Here is a 17,270-nt window from a genome sequence, read left to right on the forward strand (position 1 = left end):
ATGTTGCAATAATTACGCTAATTTTTATTTTTTGTTGATATTTAAAAAAATTGATATACTAAAAATTAATATTTTATCTTTTTTTGCAATTTAAGTGTATCGTTACTGTATTTAAATGTATCTGTCCGGGTATCCGAATAAAAGTTAATGTAATAACTACAAAACGAAGAGAGTTAGATGCATAAATAATTTATAAAGAAATTTATCATTAAAGTGAAGATGCCTGCCAGATTTAGGGCCAAATTAGTCAAAGGCTTAATCATCGGTGAGCCTGCGCTTTTATAAGATGTAACCGCTATAACTCAAAACGCAAAAGTATGAAATTTGGTATGCAATTTTTGGATTCCAATTGTAATTCTTCATAAAATTTTGGTATCAGTTGGCTGATAAACTGTGTCTAAAGTGTGATTGATCAACTATCAACCACAAGGGATTAATCAGCAGAAACTTTCGTGAAAGATAACACAATAGATCCAGTAAATATGCTAGATTCACGCCAAAGATCTATATTTCGTAACAATTGTTCGCCAAAGCCATGCACGGAATTCACGGCTTAAACTAATGTTCACAATTTTATACGTGAGTGGTGAAAGAAATAGTATCATTATTAGAGAAGTTTACAAGAAATTTTTGTACGGAAATATACCCACTCTTCATGCTAGAAAGGCAAGTATACGTATAAGTTAAAAAAATCCAGCACATGAAGAAGTGAACAATAAATGCCACCTTTACAAAAAGCAAGCAAATTGGAAATATGCCATATAATATGTGTTATTTATACAACATGACTTTATTTTAATGCATACATCAAGTTTAGTATTGTGATTTGTTTTAGCATTACATTCCCAATATGCTCAATTTTTTGTTATGTGTAATATCATTGTAAAGTGATCAGATATTCCATCGTTAGCGATGTTTATTTTCTGATTTATTGTCTTGGCTGAACCATTTCTTGGTCTCTCACAAAACAAATAAAATAAGAAAGATAAATTTAACAAGGTCCTTTCGAAAAAATCTTAATAATTTAATACTGAAAATTACAATAAACTAATCTATTTTGGCTATAGAGTTGTTCTATTTTGTACCCTGAGAAATTGGTAATTTTTTTCCATGTAAATTATTTAGATACATTTTCGTGTCCATAATCCGCCAAATTAATAATAAAGTCAAGTTCTTTTAATCGAACTGCATATGTTCTGTCCAGTATGTACAGGAATCTTTCTGAAGGCGACGAGCCCAATGGCATTATAGTGCTATTAAAAATGTAAGTGTTTAGTTCATGTATCTTCTAAGTTTCGGAATATAAAAACTTCACTTTTTCATTTATCTTGTAAACAATACATATATTATTCAGGATTCTTCTTCTTTAGCTTTCAACATTGCAAGAAAATTGCGAGATTAAATACTTGATACAACAAATATTTTAATGGTTTGGAATTTAAGGCAATAATGTAATTAACTCTTTAAAATTATATAAAGTAAAATTTTAAAAAGTTACTGAAATTCAGGAAGAATTTGCATGACTATTAAATTGGTATTATTAAAAAGGAATTTTTTTAAAAAAAATCAAATTACTGCAAAATTTGATTTTTGTGAAATAAAAAAGGCGAAATTCTAATTAAATTTCAAAAAAATTACTCTAAAGTACACTTTTCCACCCTCCGTGGTATATACATGCGAAATGTGGTAACTACAGGTTTCAAACCTTCTATCTGTAGAATACTAACACACCCACACACACACACATACACACAAACATGCGAGCACGCTGAAACACATACTCCTACGAGCGCAGACACATGTATTCATCTTTATTATTAGGGAAGAATATTTCTCACTGCCACTGGCTTGTTCCGAAAAAGTTCATAATTTACAAATTCAATTTGTCTTTTAATATATTTTTAGCTTTTTTTAGAATAGATAACAAAAAAGGGAAGAATGTGAAAAATTTGCTTGAAATTTAAAAAAAAAACCAGTTAATATTTTATGTTAAAACTAGAAATCTATTGACAATCTTGATCAAAGAATTCTTTCAGTTCACAAGGAACAATGATGATTAATAATAACTTTTTCGAAGAAAAACATGATCCGACAGTTTTTTCCCATTACTTGACTTCCGATTTCTGTTCTGTAATGAAATATTGTTCATTCAGATTTCTATTAATGTCCTTTAATTTGTTAAAAATGTCTCTTAACAGATTTTTTTATTTGATAATATTAATAGGATGTCATATCATTTGTAAATAATTTCATGCAATGTACAGGATGAAAAATCTTTCAAAATACTCAACATCTGTTCAATGCCACAGATCGAATCAGAATTTCCAAATTTGGCATCTAATTACTTCTTGGATATTAAGTATTAGGAAAAAAAGCGTTTTATTTTTTAATTTTTATTTAAAAATTATTCAAAATATTAACATTTGTATTAGTAGCTTTGGAAGATATTATAGCAGGAAAGCAAAATGTCAAATATTCGCACTGAAATCAGTTTCATTTTTTTACAATTGTTTTCAAATTCTAAGCAATTTAAAAATATTTAAGGATTTTTAGAACATTATTTTTCATTGCTTCCTGGATTTATTCCTATTATCGCTGCTATATATTAAGAACTAATTAAAAATAATGGTGGAGGAATGAGACCTAAAACATTATTGAGCCACTCTGTCTGGATACGGATTTCATTTAAAGTTTTCTTGCCAACACAATAACACAAGTTGAGTTAAAGTAATATGAAAAGAATTGTCGGTTAAAGGTCAATATGGGCCACAAAAATTTATATTTCCAATAACAGATATGAAAAAAAAAATTCATACCAGTGAGAATAGTCTCCAAGAAATTTTTTCGCATACTTTCCAAAAAAAGTCTTATCCCCTTCCTTCAGCAATAAATTGCGGACCTAGTGAAATGTCACGAATACCTTGCATGACATGAGAGAATAATGGCTACGAAATATTGGTGTTTGGGATGAATACCTTGCTTGACATTGGGGAATAATGGCTATGAAGTATTGGTGTTTGGAGCGAATACCTTGCTTGACATTGCGGAATGATGACTACGAAATATTGATGTTTGGGGTGAATACCTTGCTTGACATTGGGGAATAATGGCTACGAAATATTGATGTTTGGGGTGAATAAGTTGCTTGACATTGGGGAATAATGGCTACGAAATATTGATGTTTGGGGTGAATACCTTGCTTGACATTGGGGAATAATGGCCCACGAAATATTGATGTTTGGGGTGAATACCCTGCTTGACATTGGGGAATAATGGCTACGAAATATTGATGTTTGGGGTGAATACCTTGCTTGACATTGGGGAATAATGGCCCACGAAATATTGATGTTTGGGGTGAATACCTTGCTTGACATTGGGGAATAATGGCTACGAAATATTGATGTTTGGGGTGAATACCTTGCTTGACATTGGGGAATAATGGCCCACGAAATATTGATGTTTGGGGTGAATACCCTGCTTGACATTGGGGAATAATGGCTACGAAATATTGATGTTTGGGGTGAATACCTTGCTTGACATTGGGGAATAATGGCCCACGAAATATTGATGTTTGGGGTGAATACCTTGCTTGACATTGGGGAATAATGGCTACGAAATATTGATGTTTGGGGTGAATACCTTGCTTGACATTGGGGAATAATGGCCCACGAAATATTGATGTTTGGGGTGAATACCCTGCTTGACATTGGGGAATAATGGCTACGAAATATTGATGTTTGGGGTGAATACCTTGCTTGACATTGGGGAATAATGGCCCACGAAATATTGATGTTTGGGGTGAATACCTTGCACGATAGTGGGGAATAATGGCTACGAAATATTGGTGTTTGTGGTGAATACCTTGCTTGACATTGGGGAATAATGGCCCACGAAATATTGATGTTTGGGGTGAATACCTTGCACGATAGTGGGGAATAATGGCTACGAAATATTGGTGTTTGTGGTGAATACCTTGCATGACATTGGGGAATAATGGCTACGAAATATTGATGTTTGGTGTGAATACCTTGCATGACATTGGGGAATAATGGCTACGAAATATTGATGTTTGTGGTGAATACCTTGCTTGACATTGGGGAATAATGGCTATGAAGTATTGGTGTTTGGAGCGAATACCTTGCTTGACATTGCGGAATGATGACAACGAAATATTGATGTTTGGGGTGAATACCTTGCTTGACATTGGGGAATAATGGCCCACGAAATATTGATGTTTGGGGTGAATACCTTGCACGATAGTGGGGAATAATGGCTACGAAATATTGGTGTTTGTGGTGAATACCTTGCTTGACATTGGGGAATAATGGCCCACGAAATATTGATGTTTGGGTTGAATACCTTGCACGATAGTGGGGAATAATGGCTACGAAATATTGGTGTTTGTGGTGAATACCTTGCATGACATTGGGGAATAATGGCTACGAAATATTGATGTTTGGGGTGAATACCTTGCATGACATTGGGGAATAATGGCTACGAAATATTGATGTTTGTGGTGAATACCTTGCTTGACATTGGGGAATAATGGCTATGAAGTATTGGTGTTTGGAGCGAATACCTTGCTTGACATTGCGGAATGATGACTACGAAATATTGATGTTTGGGGTGAATACCTTGCACGATAGTGGGGAATAATGGCTACGAAATATTGGTGTTTGTGGTGAATACCTTGCTTGACATTGGGGAATAATGGCCCACGAAATATTGATGTTTGGGGTGAATACCTTGCACGATAGTGGGGAATAATGGCTACGAAATATTGGTGTTTGTGGTGAATACCTTGCTTGACATTGGGGAATAATGGCCCACGAAATATTGATGTTTGGGGTGAATACCTTGCACGATAGTGGGGAATAATGGCTACGAAATATTGGTGTTTGTGGTGAATACCTTGCATGACATTGGGGAATAATGGCTACGAAATATTGATGTTTGGTGTGAATACCTTGCATGACATTGGGGAATAATGGCTACGAAATATTGATGTTTGTGGTGAATACCTTGCTTGACATTGGGGAATAATGGCTATGAAGTATTGGTGTTTGGAGCGAATACCTTGCTTGACATTGCGGAATGATGACTACGAAATATTGATGTTTGGGGTGAATACCTTGCTTGACATTGGGGAATAATGGCTACGAAATATTGATGTTTGGGGTGAATACCTTGCTTGACATTGGGGAATAATGGCCCACGAAATATTGATGTTTGGGGTGAATACCCTGCTTGACATTGGGGAATAATGGCTACGAAATATTGATGTTTGGGGTGAATACCTTGCTTGACATTGGGGAATAATGGCCCACGAAATATTGATGTTTGGGGTGAATACCTTGCACGATAGTGGGGAATAATGGCTACGAAATATTGGTGTTTGTGGTGAATACATTGCTTGACATTGGGGAATAATGGCCCACGAAATATTGATGTTTGGGGTGAATACCTTGCACGATAGTGGGGAATAATGGCTACGAAATATTGGTGTTTGTGGTGAATACCTTGCATGACATTGGGGAATAATGGCTACGAAATATTGATGTTTGGTGTGAATACCATGCATGACATTGGGGAATAATGGCTACGAAATATTGATGTTTGTGGTGAATACCTTGCTTGACATTGGGGAATAATGGCTATGAAGTATTGGTGTTTGGAGCGAATACCTTGCTTGACATTGCGGAATGATGACTACGAAATATTGATGTTTGGGGTGAATACCTTGCTTGACATTGGGGAATAATGGCCCACGAAATATTGATGTTTGGGGTGAATACCTTGCACGATAGTGGGGAATAATGGCTACGAAATATTGGTGTTTGTGGTGAATACCTTGCTTGACATTGGGGAATAATGGCCCACGAAATATTGATGTTTGGGGTGAATACCTTGCACGATAGTGGGGAATAATGGCTACGAAATATTGGTGTTTGTGGTGAATACCTTGCATGACATTGGGGAATAATGGCTACGAAATATTGATGTTTGGTGTGAATACCTTGCATGACATTGGGGAATAATGGCTACGAAATATTGATTTTTGTGGTGAATACCTTGCTTGACATTGGGGAATAATGGCTATGAAGTATTGGTGTTTGGAGCGAATACCTTGCTTGACATTGCGGAATGATGACTACGAAATATTGATGTTTGGGGTGAATACCTTGCTTGACATTGGGGAATAATGGCTACGAAATATTTATGTTTGGGGTGAATACCTTGCTTGACATTGGGGAATAATGGCCCACGAAATATTGATGTTTGGGGTGAATACCCTGCTTGACATTGGGGAATAATTGCTACGAAATATTGATGTTTGGGGTGAATACCTTGCTTGACATTGGGGAATAATGGCCCACGAAATATTGATGTTTGGGGTGAATACCTTGCACGATAGTGGGGAATAATGGCTACGAAATATTGGTGTTTGTGGTGAATACCTTGCATGACATTGGGGAATAATGGCTACGAAATATTGATGTTTGGTGTGAATACCTTGCATGACATTGGGGAATAATGGCTACGAAATATTGATGTTTGTGGTGAATACCTTGCTTGACATTGGGGAATAATGGCTATGAAGTATTGGTGTTTGGAGCGAATACCTTGCTTGACATTGCGGAATGATGACTACGAAATATTGATGTTTGGGGTGAATACCTTGCTTGACATTGGGGAATAATGGCCCACGAAATATTGATGTTTGGGGTGAATACCTTGCTTGACATTGGGGAATAATGGCTACGAAATATTGATGTTTGGGGTGAATACCTTGCTTGACATTGGGGAATAATGGCCCACGAAATATTGATGTTTGGGGTGAATACCCTGCTTGACATTGGGGAATAATGGCTACGAAATATTGATGTTTGGGGTGAATACCTTGCATGACATTGGGGAATAATGGCTACGAAATATTGATGTTTGGTGTGAATACCTTGCATGACATTGGGGAATAATGGCTACGAAATATTGATGTTTGTGGTGAATACCTTGCTTGACATTGGGGAATAATGGCTATGAAGTATTGGTGTTTGGAGCGAATACCTTGCTTGACATTGCGGAATGATGACTACGAAATATTGATGTTTGGGGTGAATACCTTGCTTGACATTGGGGAATAATGGCCCACGAAATATTGATGTTTGGGGTGAATACCTTGCTTGACATTGGGGAATAATGGCTACGAAATATTGGTGTTTGTGGTGAATACCCTGCTTGACATTGGGGAATAATGGCCCACGAAATATTGATGTTTGGGGTGAATACCTTGCACGATAGTGGGGAATAATGGCTACGAAATATTGGTGTTTGTGGTGAATACCTTGCATGACATTGGGGAATAATGGCTACGAAATATTGATGTTTGGTGTGAATACCTTGCATGACATTGGGGAATAATGGCTACGAAATATTGATGTTTGTGGTGAATACCTTGCTTGACATTGGGGAATAATGGCTATGAAGTATTGGTGTTTGGAGCGAATACCTTGCTTGACATTGCGGAATGATGACTACGAAATATTGATGTTTGGGGTGAATACCTTGCTTGACATTGGGGAATAATTACCCACGAAATATTGATGTTTGGGGTGAATACCTTGCTTGACATTGGGGAATAATGGCTACGAAATATTGATGTTTGGGGTGAATACCCTGCTTGACATTGGGGAATAATGGCTACGAAATATTGATGTTTGGGGTGAATACCTTGCTTGACGTTGGGGAATAATGGCCCACGAAATATTGAGGTTTGGGGTGAATACCTTGCACGATAGTGGGGAATAATGGCTACGAAATATTGGTGTTTGTGGTGAATACCTTGCATGACATTGGGGAATAATGGCTACGAAATATTGATGTTTGGTGTGAATACCTTGCATGACATTGGGGAATAATGGCTACGAAATATTGATGTTTGTGGTGAATACCTTGCTTGACATTGGGGAATAATGGCTATGAAGTATTGGTGTTTGGAGCGAATACCTTGCTTGACATTGCGGAATGATGACTACGAAATATTGATGTTTGGGGTGAATACCTTGCTTGACATTGGGGAATAATTACCCACGAAATATTGATGTTTGGGGTGAATACCTTGCTTGACATTGGGGAATAATGGCTACGAAATATTGATGTTTGGGGTGAATACCCTGCTTGACATTGGGGAATAATGGCTACGAAATATTGATGTTTGGGGTGAATACCTTGCTTGACGTTGGGGAATAATGGCCCACGAAATATTGAGGTTTGGGGTGAATACCTTGCACGATAGTGGGGAATAATGGCTACGAAATATTGGTGTTTGTGGTGAATACCTTGCTTGACATTGGGGAATAATGGCCCACGAAATATTGATGTTTGGGGTGAATACCTTGCACGATAGTGGGGAATAATGGCTACGAAATATTGGTGTTTGTGGTGAATACCTTGCATGACATTGGGGAATAATGGCTACGAAATATTGATGTTTGGTGTGAATACCTTGCATGACATTGGGGAATAATGGCTACGAAATATTGGTGTTTGTGGTGAATACCTTGCTTGACATTGGGGAATAATGGCTATGAAGTATTGGTGTTTGGAGCGAATACCTTGCTTGACATTGCGGAATGATGACTACGAAATATTGATGTTTGGGGTGAATACCTTGCTTGACATTGGGGAATAATGGCCCACGAAATATTGATGTTTGGGGTGAATACCTTGCTTGACATTGGGGAATAATGGCTACGAAATATTGATGTTTGGGGTGAATACCTTGCTTGACATTGGGGAATAATGGCCCACGAAATATTGATGTTTGGGGTGAATACCCTGCTTGACATTGGGGAATAATGGCTACGAAATATTGATGTTTGGGGTGAATACCTTGCTTGACATTGGGGAATAATGGCCCACGAAATATTGATGTTTGGGGTGAATACCTTGCACGATAGTGGGGAATAATGGCTACGAAATATTGGTGTTTGTGGTGAATACCGTGCTTGACATTGGGGAATAATGGCCCACGAAATATTGATGTTTGGGGTGAATACCTTGCACGATAGTGGGGAATAATGGCTACGAAATATTGGTGTTTGTGGTGAATACCTTGCATGACATTGGGGAATAATGGCTACGAAATATTGATGTTTGGGGTGAATACCTTGCACGATAGTGGGGAATAATGGCTACGAAATATTGGTGTTTGTGGTGAATACCTTGCATGACATTGGGGAATAATGGCTACGAAATATTGATGTTTGGTGTGAATACCTTGCATGACATTGGGGAATAATGGCTACGAAATATTGATGTTTGGTGTGAATACCTTGCATGACATTGGGGAATAATGGCTATGAAGTATTGGTGTTTGGAGCGAATACCTTGCTTGACATTGCGGAATGATGACTACGAAATATTGATGTTTGGGGTGAATACCTTGCTTGACATTGGGGAATAATGGCCCACGAAATATTGATGTTTGGGGTGAATACCTTGCTTGACATTGGGGAATAATGGCTACGAAATATTGATGTTTGGGGTGAATACCTTGCTTGACATTGGGGAATAATGGCCCACGAAATATTGATGTTTGGGGTGAATACCCTGCTTGACATTGGGGAATAATGGCTACGAAATATTGATGTTTGGGGTGAATACCTTGCTTGACATTGGGGAATAATGGCCCACGAAATATTGATGTTTGGGGTGAATACCTTGCACGATAGTGGGGAATAATGGCTACGAAATATTGGTGTTTGTGGTGAATACCTTGCTTGACATTGGGGAATAATGGCCCACGAAATATTGATGTTTGGGGTGAATACCTTGCACGATAGTGGGGAATAATGGCTACGAAATATTGGTGTTTGTGGTGAATACCTTGCATGACATTGGGGAATAATGGCTACGAAATATTGATGTTTGGGGTGAATACCTTGCACGATAGTGGGGAATAATGGCTACGAAATATTGGTGTTTGTGGTGAATACCTTGCATGACATTGGGGAATAATGGCTACGAAATATTGATGTTTGGTGTGAATACCTTGCATGACATTGGGGAATAATGGCTACGAAATATTGATGTTTGGGGTGAATACCTTGTTTGACATTGGGTAATAATGGCTACGACGTATTGGTGTTTGGGGTGAATACCTTGCTTGATATTGGGGAATAATGGCTATGAAGTATTGATGTTTGGGGCGAATACCTTGCATGACATTGGGGAATATTGGCTGCGAAATATTGATGTTTGGGGTGAATACCGTGCTTGACATTGGGGAATAATGGCTACGAAGTATTGGTGTTTGGGGGTGAATACCCTGCTTGACATTGGGGAATAATGGCTACGAAGTATTGGTGTTTGGAGCGAATACTTTGCATGACATTGTTGAATAATGGTTACGAAATGTTGATGTTTGGTTTGAATCCTGCAATTTTACTGAATCTAATGTGTGGTGATTTGGGGCCAATAATCCTTTCATTTAGAAAAATATAAAATTGAATCTGCATTTTTAGCACGTTGTTACCAATTGATTGAAACCAAGATTCAACATAGAGCTACAGTTGCAGTCTCCTACCAAATTTCATACGTCGAATGGATTGCGTTTCTAACTTATCAAGTTTACATACTTGTGAAAGCACAGATCAACACACAACCAATCGTTTGATAGATTTGATTCAAAATTTGTAAAGTATATATATTTTAGATGCTAAACTTACGTACCAAATTTTATTTATTTATCTTAAGTGCTAACTTTTCTTCTATTTTTTTTATTTTTGCGTTTTGTAATTATTGAGTTCACGTTTACTTACACTCAAATAGCCAGACAAAAGTCCTAAAAGTGAATTTCGTTCAAAATTTGATAGAAATTTAAAAATTTGGTTGCATTTCCATATACAAAATTCAACCATCAATCTCAAAGTGTTTTTGAGTTATCATATTTTTCACAAACAGACTGACAAACAGACATAATGCATAATGTGTTTTTCGTACTCAGGCAGGTCTGGAAAATGGAATTCGTCAAAATGAATAATTCGAATTTTCTTGACGATTACAGTACTTTCTCTTCTATTTCATACACGAGAAAATAGAGATGTAAAACAAGACAGAATAAAACTTTTTAGTTATATGCGTCTATTACTTGTTAAAAATCTAAATAATATATTATTAATACATTAGATAATCTAAATTATATAATTAATAAGTTAAAAATCTTTATCTCCTACTTCGAAAGAAAAATTTACTTCATTCCAAAATACAATAAAAGGGAAATTATTTGATATGGCCGTATCAGCCAAAGGAATTAAATACTGAAAATGTTCTCTTTCTGGTATTATACAGAAGTATGGATCAGGAAATGTCGTCTAAAGAGTGTCCTTGCCATCTGCCGAGAGTTGAAATTTACAATATCTATCCGAAAAGAGATCTTGTATTGCTTTAAAACTCTGTTAGTTTTATAAAAGGAAGAAGACATAACGTTGATAAGGTAAAACGATGTATTTTTAATGGTATGTGCAATTATGATTGATTTAACATGTCATATAAAACATCTCTATTCCAGGTTCAAAAGCTTTTGGACTAAATGGCAAAGCAAATTATTACAGACTGTCCGGAATTAAAATCACTTTGATAAAATAAAAAAGAAATAGTTGATAGATTGAAAAAAAATGGAAATTGCCTCTTCTATCATATTAACCTTATACAAATATCATACTAACCGCTTATGTGACTAACTGGTATGTCAGGATTATGCCATCAAAAACATAACTTGTAAAAAAAAACCAAGTCTCGCAACTCAGTTCTTCTATCGTAAAAAGTTGTGAGATCCATGTAATACCAAGTCGGTCCATTCATTCAGTCCCTACTTAAGGGTCCTTCTGTCTTAAGTTATTACGTAATTAGCTAACCTAACAACATCTTATAGTGACCATATCAATATTAGAAATCTTTTATGGTTTAAATAAATAGATTGACTTGGCCATCGCATGAAAACACGATGTATCTTTACATTAAATTAGATTGCATTACCATATTATATTAGACAACTCATTTTTGAGTACACTAAGAAACCAATGAGGTTTGGATTCGCTAGTGGGATGAGTAAGGTAATAAGAACTAGTGAGCGTACATTCGAAAGCGAAATGTCGGCGTCTCCCAGAGTGGCATCCATGGACGAATTTGCGCCAAAATACGATGCCCATCTACACTATTTGCAATAAATCATATACTGAATTTCAACAGTACGGCTAGTTTAATTTTTACATTCAATATATGAAGTATAGAGAAAGTATTGTAAACGTTAAAAAAATCCGATTCCAAATTTTGAACCAAAACTAACAAGGGGTGGAACGTTTGTCGGTCTGTATTTTCAGAAGTAAGTAGAAGCATCAGCTGAAAAACGCAATGGACTTAAATGCATGAAATTTGGAATGCTATTTTACGACACCAATTATAATTATGTGCCAAATTTTGGTGATTTTCCAAATTTCCATTGATTGTGAAAAACATGCCTAAAACACAAAATCAGTTTTTGGATAATATTAACTACATGCCACGGACAAATCGCCAAAATACTCGCCAATGATCAGAGGAGAGATTCTGTAAAGATACTATGGCCAGGTGGTAAGGTCTCGGCTTGTGAGCCGTAGGGTTTCAGGTTCGAGACCCGATTTCACCAAAGAACCGTCATTTAAAGGGGTCTGTTGCACGTTAAATCCGTCATACCAAACGTCCTCCCGCTGGTGTGGAGAGGGGAGGAGGTGTCAGGTGTCGTCCTCGACATCTGACCACGGTTCAAAATGACGAGGTCCGTCCCAAAATAGCCCTAGTGCTGCTTTAAAACGGGACGTTAATATAACGAAACGAAACTGTAAAGATACTAAATTCACACCAAAGTTAAATATTTCATAATTATTGTATGCCATGTATATAATGTATGCCACAATTACTGCACCATGCAACCATCCTCTGGCAAACCCATGGTTTACAATTTTTTGCAGGGTGGGGAAGAGGGGAGGGTAAAAATAACATTTTTACTTAAAAACATACGAGCAAGTTTTGTGGAGACCATTCCTGCTGGTTAAACTATCATACTCATGCACATATGGACAGACAGACAGACAGTCTTCCCGTTAATAGATATGATCATGGTTTCGGTATATATTTAAAACCTATTAGAACTATATACCAAATGCCATCCATCTAACTAATTGTGTTTTTTAATTACTTTGTTCATATATACACGAAAAAATATATAGTCAAAAATGTGTTTCCCAAGCAGAAGGAAGAGTAAAATGTTAGAAAATCCTTCTTAATAAAGATACAGAAATTTTTTTTGATATCAATAATGTGTTATCTTAACATATCCAAAGTAAAAGAAAATGAAAGAATAATCCAAAAAATAGCGTCACTTTTTTACATGAAGCAGAACTGACCAACTATTATTAGGAGAGAAAATATTTATCAAGTCATTATGGCTCCAGTAAAGCAAACAAACTTCTCAATAATGAATTATTTGCATATTTTTCATCACGGACAGTTGTTATCTTTTTACTTTTTCCCGAACCTCCTTCAAAAGTAATAAGAATTAATATTCGTAAAGGATTTCTACGAATATGGATGTTGCTTAAGCTTTCTTGATCTCAAGAAAACTGTTTCATGGACTTTATGATTTATCTAACATTGACAAATACTTTTATTTTTAAATAAGAAGTTGCTTTCTGAAGATTAATAAAAGTAGATTTAAATAATAGAGTATTTTAGATAGTTTGCATTCATTTTCGGGTGAATTTCTCAAAAAATAAAATATTTCATATCATAGTCTTTTAAATTATTATTGGTTCCAACCTGAAATGATATTGAAGAAAGTTTTTTTAAAAATCGCATTTTCAAAGTCAATATTGTCTACTTTCCGCCCATTGTGAATGGCTAGCCGAGATTTACGATTGTTAAAAATTTCAATCAAATATTTTATACTCTTACTATTTTTTTCAACAATTTTGATACGCAATTGAATCTTACTAATTATAAAATTTCACACTATTAGATTCAGTGTGCTACGCATCTCCTTGATTTCCTCCCATCTAAAGCCTGAAATTTAATTTGAAACGAAAGCTAGTAACTTTCACTAATATAATAGATTAATTACTGAAATTAAAAAGAAATTCTTTAAAAATATTATTACAAAATATATTTTCCAATTTATGTGATATTTCAAAGGGTCATTCAATATCATTCCTCTGATTCAGTAAAAAAATGGATTGTACAATAAAAAAACAATTAATAATAATATATTTTTCTGCCTCCATTTATGTTACAGAAAAGAGCTTAATTATTGATAAATGAAAAAAAAACATCATTATTTACTTGTAAAGTTAAATCTTAATTACGAGTTGAATAAAATTATAAAAATTTTATTACAAACATACATTATACATAAAAAAAAATTCAGCATCGGAAAATAAACAGTATATCTCTACATCTTTATCATCAACAATATAAGAAAGGCACATTGTGAGATATTTGTAACAATAAAAAAAATCTCTCGTTACAAAGAAATTGTAACAAAAAAAACCTTTAAAATACTTTTTTAAAATTAAATTATGAATATAAAAAAACGGACAACTATAATGCATCAATTAATATAAGTTATATATAACATAATATAAGTTTCTCAATTTATAATGATATAAAATTCATTTTATGCTATAATATTTTCGGCAACTTTGTTTAACTTTTAATTAATTAAAATTTCAAAAAATCTCTCCAAGAGACAATTCTATTTTCTAAACTGTATCTATGTCAGTTTTGGTTTGTTTTAGGTCTAAAAGTCTATCCTAAAAAAGCCAATACACACACAGTCTCCATTATTATTAATAGAGGTATAAGCAAAAAAAGAGGTATTTCATTGTATATTTGTAACTTCCTATTTTCGACGCAAGGAATACTGTAACATATCTCAATAAATTCAGCATAGTCATTTTATTATAGTTAGGTGGTATTCCCCTGGTTATACATAACGCTATTTGAATTTATATGCTTAAAAGGACGCAACCGATTACTTATACATTGTTTTTGGTATTTTGCCTCTTATATGGGTTTTCTATTATAAGATGGAATCTTATAAAAAATTCAGTGCACTCCTCTAATTTGGATCTTTGCAATACAAGAATATTATCATCAAAATCGCTTACTTGTAAATGTGGTTCATATTATGTTAAATAAAATTACTTTTATAAAAAGCAAAGGACTTGATATCTCCGAAATTTCTTCTCTGATTAAAGGTCATTATTTTCTTCCACAAAAAACGACCAATTTTTATTTTCAGAGTCGTCTGCATGTGCAGTTTTTGCTTCGTAATGAGCTGAAGAAAGTCGCTTATACATCTTTGATTTATTTTTGTCGACCCATTAAAACAAATTTAATCAGAACAAAAAAAAATTTACATGATTTATATACAGAATTTCATTTATCTGACTGATTGCGCTTTTGGGTTTACAAGTATGCGAATATAAACAATGATAGACGGTCGATCTTTCAAAAGATTTAATTCAAAATTTGATAAAGATCTATATATTTAAAAACTAAAAATGTGTAAAATATTTTACCCACTTTCCTATTTGTGTTTGTAAGTTGCCGTGTTTACAAACAAACGAAGATATAGATAGATAAGATGGATTTCATGGAAAATTAAATATGAATTTGCAAATTAGGCATCAAATCAGCATTCCAAATTTTATTCATCTAATTAAAACATTTTTGAATTATTATATTCTAATACTGGAACATATAATTCCGAAAATATGTTTTTATGGATTCATGTAAGTTTCAAAGAGACGATGAACTTTGACATTAGCAAAAGAAAGAAAAAAGACCAAAATGTAGAAATAAAATTTTAACGTCTCATCTCCAAAATATATGCTCATGTGCAACTAAAGTCGTATAACAAAATTTTTCTTAAATAAAATGAATATTTCATGAGATCGAAGGAGGAAGTGCATTTTAAATGACATTTTCATAAAACCATATAACTTTCAAAGATAAATGTATTCGAAATACTCCATGCCGTTTTAATTTTTGAGTAAGTTGCATAAAATTCGCTATAAAGATTCCAGTAAAATATCAAAATAAAACTAGATGCATGCTTTTCATGTTACGAGATATTTCAGATATTTACGAGTCAATTTTAGTTCAGAAAGACAGAAAATTCTAATAAAAATAGTGTGTTTGAAAAAAATAAAATTTCACATTCAAATGAAAGTAAAAAATAATATTTAGTTTCGCCCATATATACAAGTCAAAATCTTGATTTCTAATTTTATGATGACTACAATATATATATATATATATATATATATATATATATATATATATATATATATATATATATATATATATAGAGAGAGAGAGAGAGAGAGAGAGAGAGAGAGAGAAATAGATAGATAGAAAGATAAATATAGATATATTTTGTAAACAAAGTAAAAATTTCGTTTTAAAATGACAGTGAACTTCATTAGATTTGCTACTTATTCACTAAAGCTTATTAAAATTTGTATGCATATTAAATACATCATATATCTTATAAAAATTAATTCAAAACAAAATATATTATTTTTTTAAAAAATGAAAAGGCACATGACCTTTTAAAATTTCAAAATATTTCAAAAGATTAAATTAAAAAAAATTTTTCTATTATTTTTTCGTTATTACCCTATAAAAAATTTTTTTGGAATGAAACTTACATGATTTTGTAATTCCAATTAAATGTTAATTTTTAAGAAATATTTTTATGGCCAATCACTGAATTTTCATCATTTTGTTTTTCTGAACTAACATTTTTGTCACTTTTAAATACCTAAAGAAAATCTCAAAACATAAAATGCACATCCTGTTTTCTGTCAATTTTTAACAGAAATATCAGTATCATCAATTCTATGTTCTTCAAAAATCAAGACAGCTCAAGCATTTCAAAGAAATTTAACATTATTAATTATAATTTCATAAATTATATTAATCATAATATAATTTTATTATTATTATTAGTCATAATATAATTTTATTATTATTATTAGTCATAACATAATTTTATTAATTATATACAATTAAAATATAATTTTATAACGGTATTAATTAGAATATATTTTGAGAAAAGCCATTAAAATGTGTTTTTTCTTTAGGATCTTCATGCACTCATTTTATTGAACAATGCATTTAATAATGCGATTTTAATTTTATATAAACATATATTTTGGTGATGAAAAAAT

The 17,270-nt window shown here is 33.6% G+C and overlaps 1 protein-coding gene across 1 annotated transcript in view; it reads right to left on the bottom strand.

Annotated features, from left to right (window-relative positions):
• LOC129989423 (complement C3-like) overlaps positions 1-17,270 on the bottom strand; it is a 109,612-nt gene that overhangs the window by 91,958 nt on the left and 384 nt on the right. The gene's annotated exons all lie outside the window — the stretch shown is intronic.

The sequence above is a fragment of the Argiope bruennichi genome, chromosome 10 (genome assembly GCF_947563725.1).
Source record: "Argiope bruennichi chromosome 10, qqArgBrue1.1, whole genome shotgun sequence".
NCBI classification, from domain to species: domain Eukaryota; kingdom Metazoa; phylum Arthropoda; class Arachnida; order Araneae; family Araneidae; genus Argiope; species Argiope bruennichi.